Here is an 18,950-nt window from a genome sequence, read left to right on the forward strand (position 1 = left end):
TTAATTGTCCACCACCATTCACGGCTGGATGTGGCAGGACTACAGAGCTTAGATCTGATGCGTTCATTGTGGAATCGCTTAGCTCTGTCTATTACTTGCTGCTTATTCTGTTTGGCACACAAATAGTTGTAGCTTCACCAGGTCGACGCCTCATTTTTCGGTATGTCTGATGGTGCTCCTGGCATGCTCTCCTGCACTCTTCATTGGACCAGAATTGATCCCTTGGCTTGGTGGTAATGGTAGAGCGGGGGATATGCCGGGCCATGAGGTTGCAGGTTGTGTTGAATACAGTTTTGCGTTGCTAATGGCCCACAGTGTCTCATGGATGCCCAGTCTTGAGCTACTTGATCTGTTCGAAGCCTATTCCATTTAGCACGGTGATAGTACCATACAACATGATGGAGGGTATCCTCAGTGTGAAAACAGGACTTTGTCTCCACAAGGACTGTGGGTTGGTCCCTTCTACTGATACTGTCAAGACAGATGCATCTGCAACAGGCAGGTTGGTGAGGATGAGGTCAAGTATGTTTTTCCCTCTTGTTGGTTCCCTCACCACCTGCTGCAACCCCAGTCTAACAGCTATGTCCTTTAGGACCCGACCAGATTGGTCCGTGGTGGTACTACCAAGCCTTGATGACAGACATTGAAGTCCCCCACCCAGAGCATATTCTGCGCCCTTGCCACCCTCAGTGCTTCCTCCAAGTGGTGTTCAACATGGAGGAGCACTGATTCATCAGCTGATGGTGGCCAGTACGTGGTAATCAGCAGGAGGTTTCCTTGCCCATGTTTAACCTGAAGCCATGAGACCATGAGGTCCAGAGTCGATGTTGAGGACTCCCAGGGCAACTCCCTCCCGACTGTACACTACTGTGCCACCACCTCTGCTGGGTCGGTCCTGACGGTGACACACAACATACCCAGGAATGATGATAGTGGTATCTGGGACATTGTAAGGTATGATTCTCTGAGTATGACGATGTCAGGCTGTTGCTTAATTAGTCTAAATGAGCCAGGGTTTAGAGAACACCAAAGTATATCATGGAGTTCACCTGACCCACAACTTTAAATAGATTTTGGTTATGTGCAGTACAAGGGTCCACTTTACAGGTGTGATGCAACAGAGGACTAAAAGTATTTTTAAACAAAAACAATGTTTATTCTTTAAATCCAGTTAACATTTTATAAACACACAGTAAACAGTTTAACTACCACCAACCCTGACCATCCCCAAAAAGATACAGTACTCTATAGATAACCCGTAATAACCTCCCAAACAACATCCATAAGTTAAACCCTTTTTAAATAAAGACAGCAGGTTTAAATTCTCTACAGAAACAGGTATTACTTTGAAATCATCAAGTGATTTGGAGACATGCTTTAGATTGCAGAGAGAGATCATAACATCTTCTTGCTGTGAATGCAGCTCTCCAACTCTGAAAACGAAACTAAACACACTGCAGCTGCCAGCTCAAAACAAAAATAAAAGCCAGACAGACAGCCAGCTCCACCCACACACTGACATCCCTGCAGCTATTTGATAAACACACATTTCTTAAAGGTACATCCACCTGACAAGTCTGTGAGACAGCTCTCCCAACTTTGGCACTAGTCCCTCAATGTTAGTAAGGAGGACTTCGCAGTGTCGACAGAACTGGGTTTGCCGTTGTTTCCGGTGCCTGGTCGATGTTGGGTGCTCCGTCCGGTTTCATTTATTTTTTGTGCTTTTGTAGCGGCTTGCTAGGCCATTTCAGAGGGCATTCAAGAGTCAACCACATTGCTGTGGGTCTGGAGTCACTTGTAGGCCAGACCAGGTAAGGATGGCAGATTTCCTTTCCTAAAGGACAGGAGTGAACCAGATGGGTTTTTACAACAATCGATAATGGTTTCATGGTCATCGTTAGACTTTTAATTCCAGATATTTTATTGAGTTTAAATTCCATCACCTGCGGTGGTGGGATTCAAACTCAGGTCACCAGATCCTTATCCTGGGTCTCTGGATTACTAGTTCAGTGACAGTACCACTATGCGGCAAAGAGTTCCACAGATTCACCATCCTCTGGCTGAAGAAATTCCTCCTCATCTCAGTTTTAAAAGGGTAGAAGTGGGAAATGTATGACATATTTCAAAGGGCAGATTACAGATTAGGAACCATCCCTTTGTACTGCTCGCAGTTACTTGCAAAGATTTGGGTATGAGTTTTGAAGCAATTTTTTCCAGAGGTTGTGAAGCCTATTGATTTGAGTCATGAAACATAAATAGTGCTTTCCTTACTCATTGACGATAGATAACCAAGTTTGCCTCCGCCAATCATACCACAATTAAACAAATAGCTAATAAATATTTCTGTTTAAATAAACTGATTAAACTCAGGATTTTTATTCAGTACTCACGCACATTATTGGTACAGCCATTTCAGCATTTGCTACCTATTTTAATTGTTTGATTTCCCGGTTGCCACCAGTTCTCTCTCAAAGCATTAATAAAAAAATACAGCTGCCATTTAGAATGCATTGCAAAATAGATCTAAAAAGGGCAGCATTTCAACATGAAGCAGTTGATTTGTCACACGTGTAACATGATGTATTTACTAATTTATCACTGTGAGTAGAGTAATTTAAGTTTTTTTCACACTAAAAAGGGCTGAAAGGCTCAACCTTCAAAATTCACAGTTGCTTTTGAATCGTTTTGCTGCAACTTCAGCAAGACTAGGGCAGGATGTGTAGCCATCTGGGATGGCCACGTCCCGATTACAAAATGGACACTTGCAAAGAATGCAGGGAAAATTGGACAATGCTAAGAAACAAGCAGGTGCAAGCTCTGTCTGTTGATTAGAACCTTAAACTCTCAGACAGGACAGAAACCACCAAACAATCTACATTCTAATGAGCCATCTCCGGGGACAAAAGGGAAACATTTAGATACACAATGTTAGGACAGACTCCCTGGCACCAGAAGAAGCTAAGACAAAGCAGACTGACAGTCACCAGGACACGCCCAGCGATCAGGGAACTATCCCTCTATTAGAGGAAAATCGATACAGATGATTGGGAAAGACCCAATTAGTTGAGGCCAAGTTCAAGGCCCGCCCAAAAGCGCACAAAGCGCTTTTTAGGATAAAAGGTAACCCCCAAGGGAGAATCTCCCTCCTTTGGCTTTGGCTCTCATCGAAGAGAGAGACCTGCCTCGCAGCTGCACCAGACCAAGTAAGTCCCAAGTCAACGCACGCTACGAGATAGACGCTCCTAGTTGCTACCCTGTAAACAGCTCAACCCAGCAGCCTTAGAACCGAGCAACGGCCATTGTTCCTCTGACTGAGTGGGCACCCGAAGCTTTAGTAATAGTGGTAGTTTAGTTTGTAGAGTTTATGCCATTACCCCTGGGTAAGGGAGGCCAGGAAACAATTTGCCGACTAGAAAGAGGGAAGACTGAAGGAGAGGACGACCCCATAGAAAGAGAGGTTGAGAGGAAGTTGGACAATTTTGGGGTAGGCTAGAAGGAGCTACATAGTGTAAAAAGCAACAAGAATAAAAAGGGGGAATTATGAGAAATGTGCATTTTATGTTGTTTTTACATGTATAACTCTGGTTCACAATTAAGATGTCAACAATAAGGCTTGATGGGAAAATAAGATGTCAAGTGGAGTTCTGTGTTAGCTACAGTGAGCAAGTTGTTGTAACTATGTACAGGACTGACCTTCGGGGAGGAACGGGATGTACAATAACAGGACGCAGGTGCAAGCAGGGGGCCTCATTCTTATCTTTTAATTGACGGTCCAAGGATATACCAGGAGCTAACAGAAACCACTAAGCAAGGGGGAAGACAAATTGAACATAACAAATCTAAATAAGGAATCACTGATAAGGAAACTGCCCTTTCAGCAGTTTGTGGGATGTGTTTCTCACAGATTGTATATAACAAAGTGATGCTGTATGAATTCTTTGTGTCTGCCAATGTTGATGGGCTGCACCCGCTCTTGCAAGATCGATTGAATAAAATACTTCTTCAGAATTTGACTAAGTGTAAATTATTATCAAGTGAGCGGTGTTTCTCACAGTGGCCGAACCACTCCGAGAGAACCCAAAATTTGAATTGAGAATCCAATTGGGAACAGAAAAACCACAAGCGTCAAAACAGTACTGATCAAGCCTCTGAGATTCGGAAGTGTGTTAATGCATGCGTACTAACAGGGATATAAAGTAAACCTGAGAGATTTTGTTGCATAAAGCTGTCGGGAGTTTTGTCGGCAGGGAAAACCCCAGAAAAGGAAAGCGCCCCAACCCCCAACCGAACAGGCAGAACACCCCCCCCATGAATCCTGTAACCACACACCGCAGGGCCGCAGGAGAAGGAGAAGCAGACTTCCTTTACACAACCCTGTTAACCGTGACTCAATTACGGGATGAGTGTGGAAAAATTACACCATTCCTTCCCACCTCCGACCCCCACTAATTTTTCGCAAAAGTCAAACAATAGGCTACCATGTACGGCCTGGACGAAAAGGAGCAAGTGAATCTCACAGTTTTAAGCCTCGACCCTTCAGTCGAAGCAGCCCTTCCCGGCCCACAGAATGTAGTAGGAGGCACACTCCAAGAGATGCACACAGCGATCCTTGATGCGATTGGCTTTAACAGAGGAAACCCCGTAGAAGGCCTGAATAAGTGTAGGCAAAAGACAGAGCACCCCACAGCGTTTGCTGGACGTTTGTGGATTCACTTTACCGCAGTTTTTGGAGAGTTAGCCCGCGCCCATTTATCCCCAGATAATATGGCTAAATGGACGCGAATTCTCGTCTCCTACGCCACAGAAGCAGGACGGAAAGCTTGCGCAAATTATGACCCCTCAGATGAGGCCCACAATGAAAAATGGGTTTTGAAGAGATTGTCCCGCGCTTGGGAGCAATCAATTGCAGGCAAAACTGCATTTATAACACCCGATGAAGAGCAGGTAGAAATGAACCCAGTTATAGCACACCAGGATCCCGCATGGGTAAATGAGGGCAGGAACAGTCAACCCCAGCCAAAACCTCGACAATGTTATAAATGTGGAAAGCTAGGACACTTTGCACGAGAGTGCAACGCTCCCCAGAAGCAGCAGAGAAACCAACAGACAGGCACCCTAAACAGGAATAGGGCAAAGCCGATCCATAGCGTTAGCGCCCGTTCAGAGAATACAGACATGAACGGCACCGACTGATGGTGTTCGGGCTCCCCAACTTGGGTTCGCGACACCCTTTGGGACAAGTCCGGCAGAACGGTAGTAGCAGGCAAAGTCCGGGGACAACCCGTAGAATTTCTTTGGGACACAGGAGGGTCCCGCACCACACTCAATTCCTCCACGATGTTTCAGCGAGACACATGGCCCACAACAGACACCATCACACTCAGCGGTTTTACAGGCCATTTACAACAGGGACACATCACAGCCCCTGTAGCAATATAAATAGGGAACATCGCAATCAAGCACCCCGTAGTTTTAGTTGATCTTCCCCAGACAGCAGAACATATCCTTGGGATCAATTTCATGAGCTCCCATAACCTTTCTTTTGATCCAGTGAACAAGTGTGTATGGAAAATGGCAAAGACAGCACGAGCCCCCGCCACGCTCACAGTAGGAGAATACGTAAATATGATTAGCTCAGTAGGAGGCCTCTGGTTCGACCCTCGAGCCATTAGTGCAGGCAAACACGTTAGGGCAGTCCTGCAGGAACATAAAGCAGCATTTGCACAGCACAAGCTCGACTGTGGCAGTCTGACTGGCTTTGTGAACATTACAGGTCCCGACCCTAAACCCCAGAAGCAGTACGGATTTCCCCAGGAAGCAGAGGGAGAAATCTCCAAAGTAATAGAGAGTTTGTTGGATCAAGGCGTACTCAGATCAGTAGCCTCGATAAACAACGCACCGATTTGGCCCATCAGGAAACCGGATGGATCATGGCGACTGACCACTGATTACCGGGAACTGAACAAAGTAACCCCAGCAGCAGCCCCCACCGTAGCCACGAGTCCCGAGACCATGCTCAAACAGGGACTCCAGTCAAAATTTTTTTGGTTTTGGACATTAGTAATGGCTTCTGGTCCATTCCATTGGCTAAAGCGTGCCAGTACAAATTTGCCTTTACATTCCAAGGGCAACAATACGCGTGGACGTGCCTTCCACAAGGCTTCCACAACTCCCCCTCCATTTTCCACCGACAGCTGGCAAATGGTTTAGCAAAGTTTTCCCGCCCCGATTGTCTAGTCCAGTATGTAGACGACTTATTACTACAGACAGACACAAAGGGAGAGCACATTTTGCTTCTCGCCGAGCTCCTAGCACTCCTAAAAGAAATTGGTTGTAAAGTCAACCCCAAGAAGGCCCAGATTCTGAAAGAAAAAGTGATTTACTTGTGAACAGTGATCACTCATGGTAAACGCGAGATCGAGCACAAGAGAATTGACTTGATCGTCAAATTGCCCCTTCCCCACAATGTCTCAGCCCTCCGGTCATTTTTAGGACTGGTTGGCTACTGCCAAAACCATATTGACAGTTTTGCCACTAAAGCAGCGCCCCTTTCCGAACGTCTCAAGAAGCAGGCACCTTGGGAATGACTTCCATAGCATACAGATGCCGTGGATGCTTTAAAAAGAGCACTCAGTACAGCCTCTGCACTACAGGTCCCAGATCCCCTTTCCCCATACGCAATCGAGGTTGCAAGCACCGACCGAACCCTTTCGGCCGTGCTCCTCCAGGAACGCCATGGCCAGTTACGCCCCATAGCATACGCCTCACACATGTTAGACCCCGTAGAGCAAGGATTTTCTGCCCGCCTGCCCGCAGTTTTTTGGGCAGTACAATACTTTGCCTACATTATGTCATGATATTCAAGTGAACATCACAGCACATACACAAATACATAATGATGGACAGATCAACGGACCAATTAGCACACACAACACGACAGCCAATCACAGACAAGAGCATACACAGTACGAAACAAGGAACACGACACTTCCTGGTCAGTCCAGCAGGAGACGGCTCAGGGCAAGGACCTCCATACCAGAGACTCAGACAGTCACCACGTGCTGAGTACCAGAGTTTACTACGTCAATAGTTAAATGAAATAAAACTGCGTTGTACCAATCGCAACCGTATTGGTTCGTCTGTGTCTCTGAGTACCCAACACTTCATGGTACCAGAAGTGAATTAATACCTACCCACAAATCTGCCATCTTGCACCATGGACACCGTCAACACACCGCAGCCGTTGCAAGTCGCTGGGAACCTCGGCGTAAATTGGACGTTGCTCAAACAGCGTTTCGAACTCTTTTTGGAAGCCAACGAAAAACAGAGCGCCTCGGACAAAAGAAAGATCGCCATCCTCCTCACCACCGCAGGTCAGCACGCCATCCATGTCTACAACTCCCTGGTGTTCACGGAAGGCGAGGACAAATCTAAATACGTCCTCCTCGAGCTCGACCAACACTTCAACGTTGAGGTCAATGAGAGCTTTGAGAGGTATGTCTTCCAGCAGCGCCTGCAAGGTATGGATGAGCTCTTTCAGTCATTCCTGACGCATCTCCGCATACTCGCGCAGTCCTGCGGTTACGACACCACCTCAGAGTCCATGATCCGGGACCTGATCATTTTTGGGGTTGCCTCGGGCACCCTATGCCAGCAGCTTTTAAAAATAAAAGGCCTAACCTTAGCATCTGCAATCAAGGCCTGTGTCCTGCACGAGAACGCGACTAGCCGCTATGCCCAATTTCAGGCGACCGAATCGGCGTGGAGGGGGTCCTACGCGACCGGATCGGCGAGCCAGGTGCCCCACGAGGCTGAACGGGTCCAGGCGATCGAGTTTCTCCCGGCCCGCGGCCCGGACGAGGGTGGCCGTTTCGCGTGCTTTTGGAGGCCTCCCGCGCTTGTGCGCGCCAAAACCTACGGCAACACTGAGGGACGTGATACGCAGGCGCGTTCGACGCAAGACCGAACTGCGCACGCGCAGTGGCGCAACGAACGCCATGACGTCACGACATGCGGCAACTGTGGAGCTGCACATTTAAAAGGGCAATGTCCCGCAAAAACCCGACAATGCCTACGCTGTGGCAAGATGGGCCACTACGCTGCTTACTGACGTGCAGCTCAACCTGTCGATCTTCCACATCTCCGACAACCTCGCAGGAACGTACGGACCATTCAGCCTCCACATTACGACATCCAGACCGATGACACAGATGACCGAGACGCCTTCCGGGTTGCGGTCATTGACGGGAACCGAGTCAACACAATCAATCCGGGTGATGAATGGTGTGCCACCCTGATGGTAAACCGATCGCCGATCACTTTCCGCCTGGACACTGGCACCTCCGCCAACCTCATAGCATGGTCAGCCTTCTACGCCATGAAGGTCAGACCACCAATCCGGCCGTCCCGGTGCAGGATGGTCGACTGCAACGGGAACGTTATCCCGGCTATGGGATCCTGCCAGCTCCAGGTGACACACAACACACACACGGCCACACTCTCGTTCGAGATAGTCGGCTCATCGAAGGACTCCCTGCTAGGCGCACAGGCATGCAAGGCTCTCCACCTCGTGCAACGAGTCCACACTCTCCAGGCGGCACATCTGATTTGCCGGATGCAGAGTTCAACGCACAGCTCCAATCGCTCCTCGCCCACAACCAGGAGGCATTCGAGGGCATGGGAACACTGCCATACACCTACCAAATTCGCCTCAAACCAGACGCCATCCCGGTCATTCACGCACCTCGCAGAGTCCCTGCGCCACTCAAAGACCGCCTCAAGCAGCAGCTGCAGGATCTCCAGGACCAAGGGGTCCTATCCAGGGTCACGGAGCCCACGCCGTGGGTCAGCTCCATGGTGTGTGTCAAGAAGCCCTCTGGCGAGCTCGGGATATGCATTGACCCAACCGGATGCCATTTGGCATCATCTCGGCATCCGAGGTCTTTCATAGGATCATGGAGCAGATGATGGAAGGCATCGAAGGGGTGCGCGTATACGTGGACAACGTCATCATCTGGTCAACCACACCACAGGAGCACATATATAGACTCCAACGCGTTTTTGCCCGCATACGGGAAAACGGCCTGCGCCTCAACCGCGCCAAGTGTTCCTTTGGCCAAACCGAGCTGACGTTCCTGGGGGACCATATTTCCCGGTCAGGGGTCCGTCCGGATGCAGAAAAGGTGTGCGCCATCACAGCCATGCCGCAGCCGGCAGACAAGAAAGTAGTGCTATGCTTCCTTGGCATGGTCAACTTCCTGGGGAAGTTCATTCCCAACCTTGCCTCCCACACGACAGCTCTGCGCCACCTCGTCAAAAAGGCCACAGAGTTCCAGTGGCAACACACACACCAGCTGGAATGGGAGGAGCTCAAACTCAAACTCACCACTGCACTGGGATTGGCATTCTTTGATACGTCTCGTGCCACCAAAATCTCGACTGATGCCAGCCAATCCGGCATTGGGGCAGTGCTCCTGCAGCGGGATGACACGGCGTCATGGGCCCCAGTTGCCTAGGCATCGCGAGCCATGACCCCCACAGAGCAGCGCTACGCGCAGATCGAAAAGGAGTGCCTGGGCTTGCTAACCGGTTTAGACAAGTTCTATGACTATGTGTATGGTCTTCCCCGGTTCACTGTCGAAACTGACAACCGCCCCCTGGTCAGCATCATAAATAAGGACCTGAACGAGATGACCCCTCGCCTCCAGCGCATCCTCCTGAAACTCAGGAGGTACGACTTCCAACTGGTCTACACCCCAGGGAAGGAACTCATCGTTGCGGATGCCCTATCTAGAGCAGTGAGCACGCTGCCAGATTCGGAGGGGTTCGTATGTCAGGTTGAGGCGCAGGTGGCCTTCACATCGGCAAATCTGCCAGCTGACGACTCCAGTCTGGCCCGTATTCGCCGGGAGACTGCGGCCGACCCCCTTCTACAACGTGTAATGCGCCACATGACGGGAGGGTGGCTGAAAAGGCAGTGCCCGCAGTTCTACAATGTCCGAGATGACCTGGCCGTCATTGATGGTGTCCTTCTGAAGCTGGACCGGATTGTGATTCCGCACAGCATGAACAAGCTGGTCCTCGACCAACTACACGAAGGCCACCTGGGGGTCGAGAAGTGCAGACGGAGGGCCTGAGAGGCGGTATACTGGCCGGGCATCAGTGATGATATTGCCAATATGGTGCTCAACTGTCCCACCTGCCAAAGGTTTCAGCCGGCACAACCTCCTGAAACGCTTCTGCCCCATGAGCTGGTGACGTCCCCATGGGTGAAGGTGGGTGTGGACCTATTTCACGCGCTCGGCAGGGACTATGTCATCATCGTTGACCTCTTCTCGAACTACCCAGAAGTTATACGCCTGCACGATTTGACATCGTCTGCTGCCATCAGGGCCTGCAAAGACACCTTCGCTCGCCACAGCATTCCGATGACTGTCATGTCGGACAATGGGCCCTGTTTCGCCAGCCAGGAATGGTCATCGTTGGCTGCCTCGTATGGCTTCACACACGTGACGTCTCGCCCTCTGCACCCCCAATCAAATGGAAAGGTGGAGAAGGGCGTTCACATTGTCAAGCTGCTCCTCTGCAAGGCTGCTGCTGCCGGATCAGACTTTCACCTCGCCCTGCTGGCCTATCGCTCGGCCCCACTAGCCACTGGTCTCTCACCAGCCCAGCTGCTGATGGGTCGCGCCCTCAGGACCACTGTGCCTTCCATCTTGGCACCCACAATAGACCATGCTTCGGTACTGCACAGGATGCAATTGCAGCGCGGTCGCCAGAAGAGGCCATGAAAAAAATGAAAATCGCTTATTGTCACGAGTAAGCTTCAATGAAGTTACTGTGAAAAGCCCCTAGTCGCCACATTCCGGCACCTGTTCGGGGAGGCTGGTACGGGAATATGACACACGGGCAACTGATCTTCCTGCCCTGGCCCCTGGAAACAAAGTCCGCATCCACCTACCAGAAGGTGGCTGGTCAGCACCTGCCGAAGGTCTCCGACGCGTGGCTCTCCGCTCGTTCCTGGTTCGCATGCCTGATGGATCCGTGCGTAGGCGCAATCGCCGAGCCCTTCGCTTACTTCCACCCTCGCAATGAGACCTTACACTGACACCGTGTCCTCCTGTGGTTCCTGATAGCGACTTTGTGGAGCTGCCTGCTACCATGCCCCTTCCGTCGCCACCCGTGGCCGGGCCCGCACCTCAGTCGGTGGTTCCAGACCTACCTTTGAGGCGGTCAACCCGAATTCGTCGCCCACCTACTAGACTGGACTTATGAGACTGTTTCCACGTTGAACTCATGCAACCACTGTTTTAACATGTTTATGTTCTTATCGTTACAGGAATTCGTTTTATCATTCCATATTTCCCCGTTCTTTGTTATGGTACAACCTCGTTATTATGTCACACCCGACATCGCCCCTTGTATATAGTTAAGCCCCATGTACATGCTGTAAATATTACACGCACACATTTAGCTGCACTCAGTACACATTTCTATTTATAACCACGTAGGCACATAATCCTGTAAAAAAAGGGGGGATGTCATGATATTCAAGTGGACATCACAGCACATACACACATACATAATGATGGACAGATCAACGGACCAATTAGCACACACAACACGACAGCCAATCACAGACAAGAGCATACACAGTACAAAACAAGGAACATGACACTTCCTAGTCAGTCCAGCAGGAGACGGCTCAGGGCAAGGACCTCCATACCAGAGACTCAGACAGTCACCATGTGCTGAGTACCAGAGTTTGCTATGTCAATAGTTAAATGAAATAAAACTGCGTTGTACCAATCGCAACCTTGTTGGTTCGTCTGTGTCTCAGAGTACCCAACACTTCACATTACAGGACTCAACCCCATCACCATCCTCACAGAACACACACCAACACAGCTATTGTTAGACGGCCGACTTAAAGATGGCACAGTCAGCCAAATCCACGCAGCCCGTTGGACCTTCTTTTACAGGGACGGGACATCACGGTAAAGAGAACCAAAACTCACACATTCCTTGCCGATAATTTGCAATATGCAGGCACCCCTCATGAATGTGAGATCATCACCACAAAACAGAACACAGGCCCATTTATTCCCAAAACACCCCCCAGGAAAACAGGTAGTACACCCCAGAGACCCCAGCCCACAGACATGTGCGCACCCCTGAAGATTTACGTGGATGGCTCCTCCACAGTGTTAAACGGAGGGAAAATTACTGGTTGCGGTATATATGTAGAGGACGCGCAGGGATGTGCCCTAGATGAAATTTCCTTAAAGTTGCCAGGACACTTAGGCTCGCAGGCAGCAGAGCTGGCAGCGATTGCATATATTGTAGACCCACCCAGACTCGTTCCCGACCCCAGCAGACATCTACTCAGACAGCCCGTATGTCTGCAATAGTTTGACAGAGTTCCTACCACTCTGGGAAACAAGAGGATTTATTTCCGCGGACGGTAAACCCCTACCCTCAGCCCCATTACTCCGCCATATCTTAGCGACAGCGAAGGATAGGAAATACGGAATAATTAAGGTTCAGTCATCACCATTCTTCCCCCCCTGGTAACGTTAAAACAGACGCCCTAGCGAAGGCGGGCTCTAGGCATGGTTATTTTTGGAACCCCCCCCCCCCCCCCCGAAAGCACCCCAGTACACGCAGTTCAGGTCTCACAAACCAACATTCAGGATTTAGCGAAGGCCCAGAAAGAGGATGAGAAACTCGGGGAAGTTTTAAACGGAACCTTCCCAGGCCCGTACGACAAGTTTAGAAACGCAATCACCACACACGACGGTGTGATTTTAAAGGATGGCATTTATATAGTTCCCAGCCAGGACAAGAACCAGATCATTTGTCAGTTCCATGACAATCATGGAGACCAAGGAATTGAACCCACCCTAGCCCACCTCAGACCACTTTGCTGGTGGCCTGATTTAAAAATCGACGTCAAAAACTACGTAGAGAATTGCTTAATCTGTGCCCATAACAATCCGGATAGATATGGGCAGGGGCAGCACGGTAGCATTGTGGATAGCACAATTGCTTCACAGTTCCAGGGTCCCAGGTTCGATTTCGACTTGGGTCACTGTCTGTGCGGAGTCTGCACATCCTGCCCGTGTGTGCGTGGGTTTCCTCCGGGTGCTCCAGTTTCCTCCCACAGTCCAAAGATGTGCAGGTTAGGTGGATTGGCCATGATAAATTGCTCTTAGTGTCCAAAATTGCCCTTAGTGTTGGGTGGGGTTACTGGGTTGTGGGGATAGGGTGGAGGTGTTGATCTTGGGTAGGGTGCTCTTTTCAAGAGCCGGTGCAGACTCGATGGGCCGAATGGCCTCCTTCTGCACTGTAAATTCTATGATATGCTAAAAAGGCTCAACTTTGTCATACCCGCCACGTTAATGGACCCTGGACAAATCTCCAGACAGATTATATAGGACCCCTACCCCCGTGCAGAAATGGTTACAAGTATGTGTTGGTGGTCATAGACACCTTCACAAAATGGGTGGAAGCATTTCCATCACGAACTAATACGGCCAAGACAACGGCTAAAATATTAACACACCACATCTTTACAAGATGGGGCCTCCCACGCAGTATAGAGTGCGACCAAGGCTCCCATTTCACTGGACGTGTAATGAAACGCTTCCTCACGATTTTCGGCATTAGACAAAAGTTCCATATCGCAAACCACCCCCAGTCAAGTGGTATTGTAGAACAAATGAATAGGACATTGAAAGCCACCCTCAGGAAAATGGGACAGCAAAATAATAGCACCTGGGATTCAGTTCTCCTATTTGCTCTGATGTTTTTAAGAAACACGGTATCTACATCCACAGGATACACCCCCACATCCTCATGACCGGATGCCCTATGAAAGGCACTGAGTATTTACTAGGACTGGATTTGGCCAGCCCCGCAGTTACAGCCCTCACACATGTAAACGCGGTTACACAACTGTCACAGAACATAAAGGCAGCCCAACTCGCAGCAGCAGTGAGACTTGGAACCAGGAAGAAACAAAGCAAGGATTGTTTCGACAAAGCAGTACACGCCACTGAGTTTACAGTAGGGCAATAAGTTATGCTTTCCCTTTACAACCCCAGTTCACTCCTTTCCCCAAGATTTTCCGGACCATACTCCATTTTGGACAAAGTCAGACCCTCAATATACAAAATAACCTATCCCAATGGTAAGTCTGCCTGGTTTCATATAAACCAGCTCGAGGCTTACGGCTCACAGAATAACAACACACACCACATGCTGCTCGTAGCAGCAGACGATCACGCCCCGCCCACAGATGACGTATTCCTACCCTCCCCCAACCACTCCAGCCCGTCCTCAGACACGACTTTAACTCCGCCCCCAGAGGCACGACTCCACCTCTCCCTTCCCTCAACCAGCAGCGACAGTGATAGCGATCGCAATGACGACAGCCACAGCACACCACATTACGACTACACCCATGCACCATGCCCCACTCCCAGAGAATCTGAGCATGATTTTACTGACCCATTTGAGATCAATTATATCAAAACCCCAGACCCACCGCCCGACGATTACGGATTGAAGCACAGTAGCTCCAACCTCGACACTCGATTCTGGCACCGAGACAATTCGTTCAGGCTCATCCGGAATGATGAGATGGACTCCAATTCGCCCCAAGCAGCTTTAACACGGTTACTACAGACACGAGTTTGGCAGCCGGGAGAAGATGATGACTTAGAGTCTGACTCCCACCAAACGAATCCCTTTGCGACACTGTTCGCTATTGAGCTGTGAGGTGTCCAGATGATGCAGTAAAAGGAACCGCTGGAGAGATACGGTGTCCTTTCTGATGGAACCTGCACCATGTTTGTTAAATGTTTGTTCGTTAGTGTTATCGTTAAGTGTTGTGTGTAAACTCAGTAAGTTTTTCACGGCCCCACGTCACCACTCCTTTAACGCCCCCTCGGCTGTTAATAGAACAAATTTGTCCCAGACAATAGTTCAGAGGAACCAGTTTGTCGACAGAACACGACTCATAATTGCTCTCCTAATTCGAGAGGCAGCCCCCACAATGACCACATTCTTACCCGTTCTTGCCGGTTGCTCAGGCAGTGGAGAAACGGCATTGGTCCCCGCCCTGCCTGAGGGACCCCCCTCTGGTCAGCTATGCTCGGCATACGGCATTGATCACCGTCCTACCCGGGGATTCCACCCATTTCTTACCCACCCGCGGCCCATATGCACCCCATTTTGGCTCGTTATGTTCGAAATTCTTTTGTTTGGTTTTGGCAATCCTTAGGTTGCTTCCCTATGCTATTTACATCCTCAAACACTGGGATGGTAAATCACACAGGCTGCGAGACGGCTCGCAGTACGGCAGTATTTTTCTTAGATGTCTAGTCCAAATATTCGTTTTTTTTAAAATGAGGGAGTCACGGATGGTGACCAATTATAAAGGGAAATTGGCAATAAAGGGCAGACAGACAGACATACAAGATCTTAAGCAAGATAAGAACAGAAATTATGCTTGTGTTCACAGAACTCCAGAAACCCAGGAACCCCAGAGGAAGACAAAGAAGAAGTCTGACAAAGATGAAGACAGCCTTCGTGTTCACATGGATCTTAGCAGGATCCCTTCAGTTGCGCGCGGACGCTCCCCCCCTGACCCCTACCACACAAACCGTAAATACTCTCACCCCTGTAATACACGGAACCCCGAGATAACTAGCCCAGCGACAGCTAGCAATACCCCGACCTGGTGTGATAAGTTTATCACCTGGTACTCACTGTCATATGTAGTCGAAGCACTCTTAGTGCTGGCGATACTTTGCAGTGTCGTGCAAACGATAAGAGTCAGGAAATGGCAAAGGAGATCATACCGCTCTCGCACCCCGGTTTACAGATTTAGGTCCCCCATTTTTGGATTTCACCAGACCCCCGAACTCATTGGGACGGATTAAAGAGCATCCATTTCCTTTATGTATTCTATGGAATAAAGAGATGTAAACCTCTGCGTCTGACTGCCAGGCCAGAGAAATGTGTGTGCTGCTATTTTGTACAGCTTACGATGTATAGATTATTTTTGGATTGTTTGTATTTTTGGATTGTTTGAATGAGGATAGTTTATTGAGAATAGTTAGAGATTCCAGTTTTTTTATTTTTCTGTAATGCATGTATTAATGTCATAGCGCCCCACAGAGTTTTATGATAATGAATGTATTTAAAATGGTTTAGGTAAAATTGTGTTGCATAGGATAGGACAGTGTAGAGCCTAAGTATGGGTGCCCTGGTGATCAGAGGATGAAGACGACATAGTAGTGTGATCCTTCACGCTTCGCGTTGAGGATCACAAGGAGGGTGTGTAGCCATCTGGGATGGTCACGTCCCGATTACAAAATGGACACTTGCAAATAATGCAGGGAAAATTGGACAATGCTAAGAAACAGGCAGGTGCAAGCTCCGTCTGTTGATTAGAACCTTAAACTCTCAGATAAGACAGAAACCACCAAACAATCTACATCCTAGTGAGCCATCTCCGGGGACAAAAGGGAAACATTTAGATACACAATGTTAAGGCAGACTCCCCGGCACCAGAAGAAGCTAAGACAAAGCAGACTGACAGTCACCAGGTCACGCCCAGCGATCAGGGAACCACCCCTCTATTGGAGGAAAATCGATACAGATGATTGGGAAAGACCCAATTAGTTGAGGCCAAGTTCAAGGCCCGCCCAAAAGCACGTGAAGCCCTTTTTAGTATAAAAGGTATCCCCTAAGGGAGAACGCCCTCCTTTGGCTTTGGCTCTCATCGAAGAGGGAGACCTGCCTAGCAGCTGCACCAGACCAAGTAAGTCCCAAGTCAACGCACTCTACGAGATAGACACTCCTAGTTGCTACCCTGTAAACGGCTCAACCCAGCAGCCTCAGAAACGAGCAACGGCCATTGTTCCTCTGACTGAGTGGGGCACCCGAAGCTAAGTATAGGCTTTAGTAATAGTGGTAGTTTAGTTTGTAGAGTTTATGCATGAGTAGATTTGACTGTGTGTAAATAATTGAGCATTGAACTTACTAACTGGTGTATTGAGTCATTGATCAGTATTCGTTTCTGAACCTTGTGGCGACTCTTGAGCAAACGTGATTAAACAGAGCCAAATTAAGAGCCAACCAAAAGTTAGCAACAGATGAAAAGAAACTAGGCCAGGGCATGGATACACTCAAATCTCAGCCTAGTGTTTTCACAATGTTTCATATGATAGGAGCCAAGACCTCTGCAAATCTCAAACATTGTCATTGATAAAAGGGGATAAAAGAGATGGAATTTAGCGGATTTAACTTGGGGGGGGGGGCATTTAATCAGACAAGAGAGTGGTGGATGGGGACCTCGCCACATTCCCACTTTTGCCCTGATTAAGGCTGGGAGGGAGAACTTGTGGACAGCCTGACTGTCCTGCTGCCAATTAAGGCCCTTAAAATTTGAGAAATCTAATTTTGGGGTCAAAAAAAACCCCACTGCCTGATTGAAGGGCCTTGTATTGGAATGGAGCAGGTCCAGCTTAGTGTTACCCCCATGCCCTGCTACCAATGCCCCTTCTCCGTGACCCTGCCCTCAGACCATCCAGCAATTCCCCCTCCTGTCGTAACTCATCTGTGGCCTGGATCCTTCAGCAATCCTGGACTTCAGTAGGGTGCATTATCAGCAGCAGCCACCATTCTCCCAGTGGCGCTGTCGAACAATGAAGGCCTGCCGACCGACCTCAGCCTGGGAAAGTCCTACCACTGCCCTGGCTGGCACTGAACTTGAAAGGCCTTCCTGAAAAGAGTCAACACCCGTCTCTCGGTGAGGCACATGGCCTACATTAAATACCACCCGAGGGCCCTAAATATCGGAATTGTTGCACCTTGCTCCTTCACTGGGACATGCTTATGGTCAGTCAACCCAAAATTGTGGGGGCCACATTGGAATCCAAGTTCTAAAAACTGTATTTGTGCTGGGATACAGGGCACAGATTTAAAAAGATTTTAAAGCAGTTTTGTTTGTCAGGTGGGCCACAAGGGTTGCCTCAAATTTCCTGCTGACAAGGATTCGGTGCCCTTGGACCAGTACTCCTCCATTTAGCCAATTCCAACAAAGCTTTTTATTTCCTGTTTGCTTGTTCATGAGGAGAACTCAACATTTCATTTCATTGGATAAGTGAACAAGGGCCATATGGCCTTTCTTGTCTATAGTTACACTATTTTGTAATCTTATGAAGATTAGCATTATCGAGCTAAAATCATAACATTTGCCCAATCTCCTAAAACCAATTCTTCAACTACCTTCTTGACAACTCCTATTAAATAAGTCACCATCTTATTCATTAAAGGTGTTACCTTCTTATTTAGAATGTTTTCCTGGCTTCTAAATCTAAACTGGGCCTGTCTTCTGACATAGTCTTAAAGTACATGGCTTGCTAACCTCAGAGTTGCTTGCAAATTTGAAATCCAGTGTTGCTGCATCTTCAAGAAAGCTGGCCTCCTCTTTGTGAAGTGGCAGAGCTATCTCCATGCCTTCAGCAGCTGAAATGCAAGAAAGGGGCCAGATTTAGCTCATGGTGTGAATGGAGAACAGAAAAATAAGTGGCTAGTGGAAGCATCTGCAGGCATACAGTACATAAATAGTAAGATAGAAGTGAAAAAGGGCAGCACGGTAGCACAGTGGGGAGCACTATTGCTTCACAGCGCCAGGGTCCCAGGTTTGATTCCCGGCTTGGGTCACTGTCTGTGCGGAGTCTGCACGCTCTCCCCGTGTCTTCATGGGTTTCCTCCAGGTGCTGCAGTTTCCTCCCACGAGTCCCAAAAGATGTGCTGTTAGGTAATTTGGACATTCTGAATTCTCCCTCTGTGTACCCGAACAGGCGCAGGAATGTGGCGACTAGGGGCTTTTCACAGTAACTACATTGCAGTGTTAAGGTATGCCTACTTGTGAC

At 48.9% G+C, this 18,950-nt stretch overlaps 1 long non-coding RNA gene across 1 annotated transcript in view; it reads right to left on the reverse strand.

Annotated features, from left to right (window-relative positions):
• Positions 1 to 1,173: 1,173 nt before the first annotated feature.
• The window catches only part of LOC140407886 (uncharacterized), a 181,810-nt gene continuing 164,033 nt past the window's right edge, over positions 1,174 to 18,950 (reverse strand). The window contains exons 2-3 of the long non-coding RNA XR_011939859.1: positions 18,440 to 18,540; positions 1,174 to 1,834 (exon numbers count right to left, since the gene is read on the reverse strand). This is a non-coding gene — a long non-coding RNA (uncharacterized lncRNA). The remainder of the gene's footprint in view (positions 1,835 to 18,439; positions 18,541 to 18,950) is intronic.

This window comes from Scyliorhinus torazame, chromosome 2 (genome assembly GCF_047496885.1).
Source record: "Scyliorhinus torazame isolate Kashiwa2021f chromosome 2, sScyTor2.1, whole genome shotgun sequence".
Classification (NCBI taxonomy): Eukaryota; Metazoa; Chordata; class Chondrichthyes; order Carcharhiniformes; family Scyliorhinidae; genus Scyliorhinus; species Scyliorhinus torazame.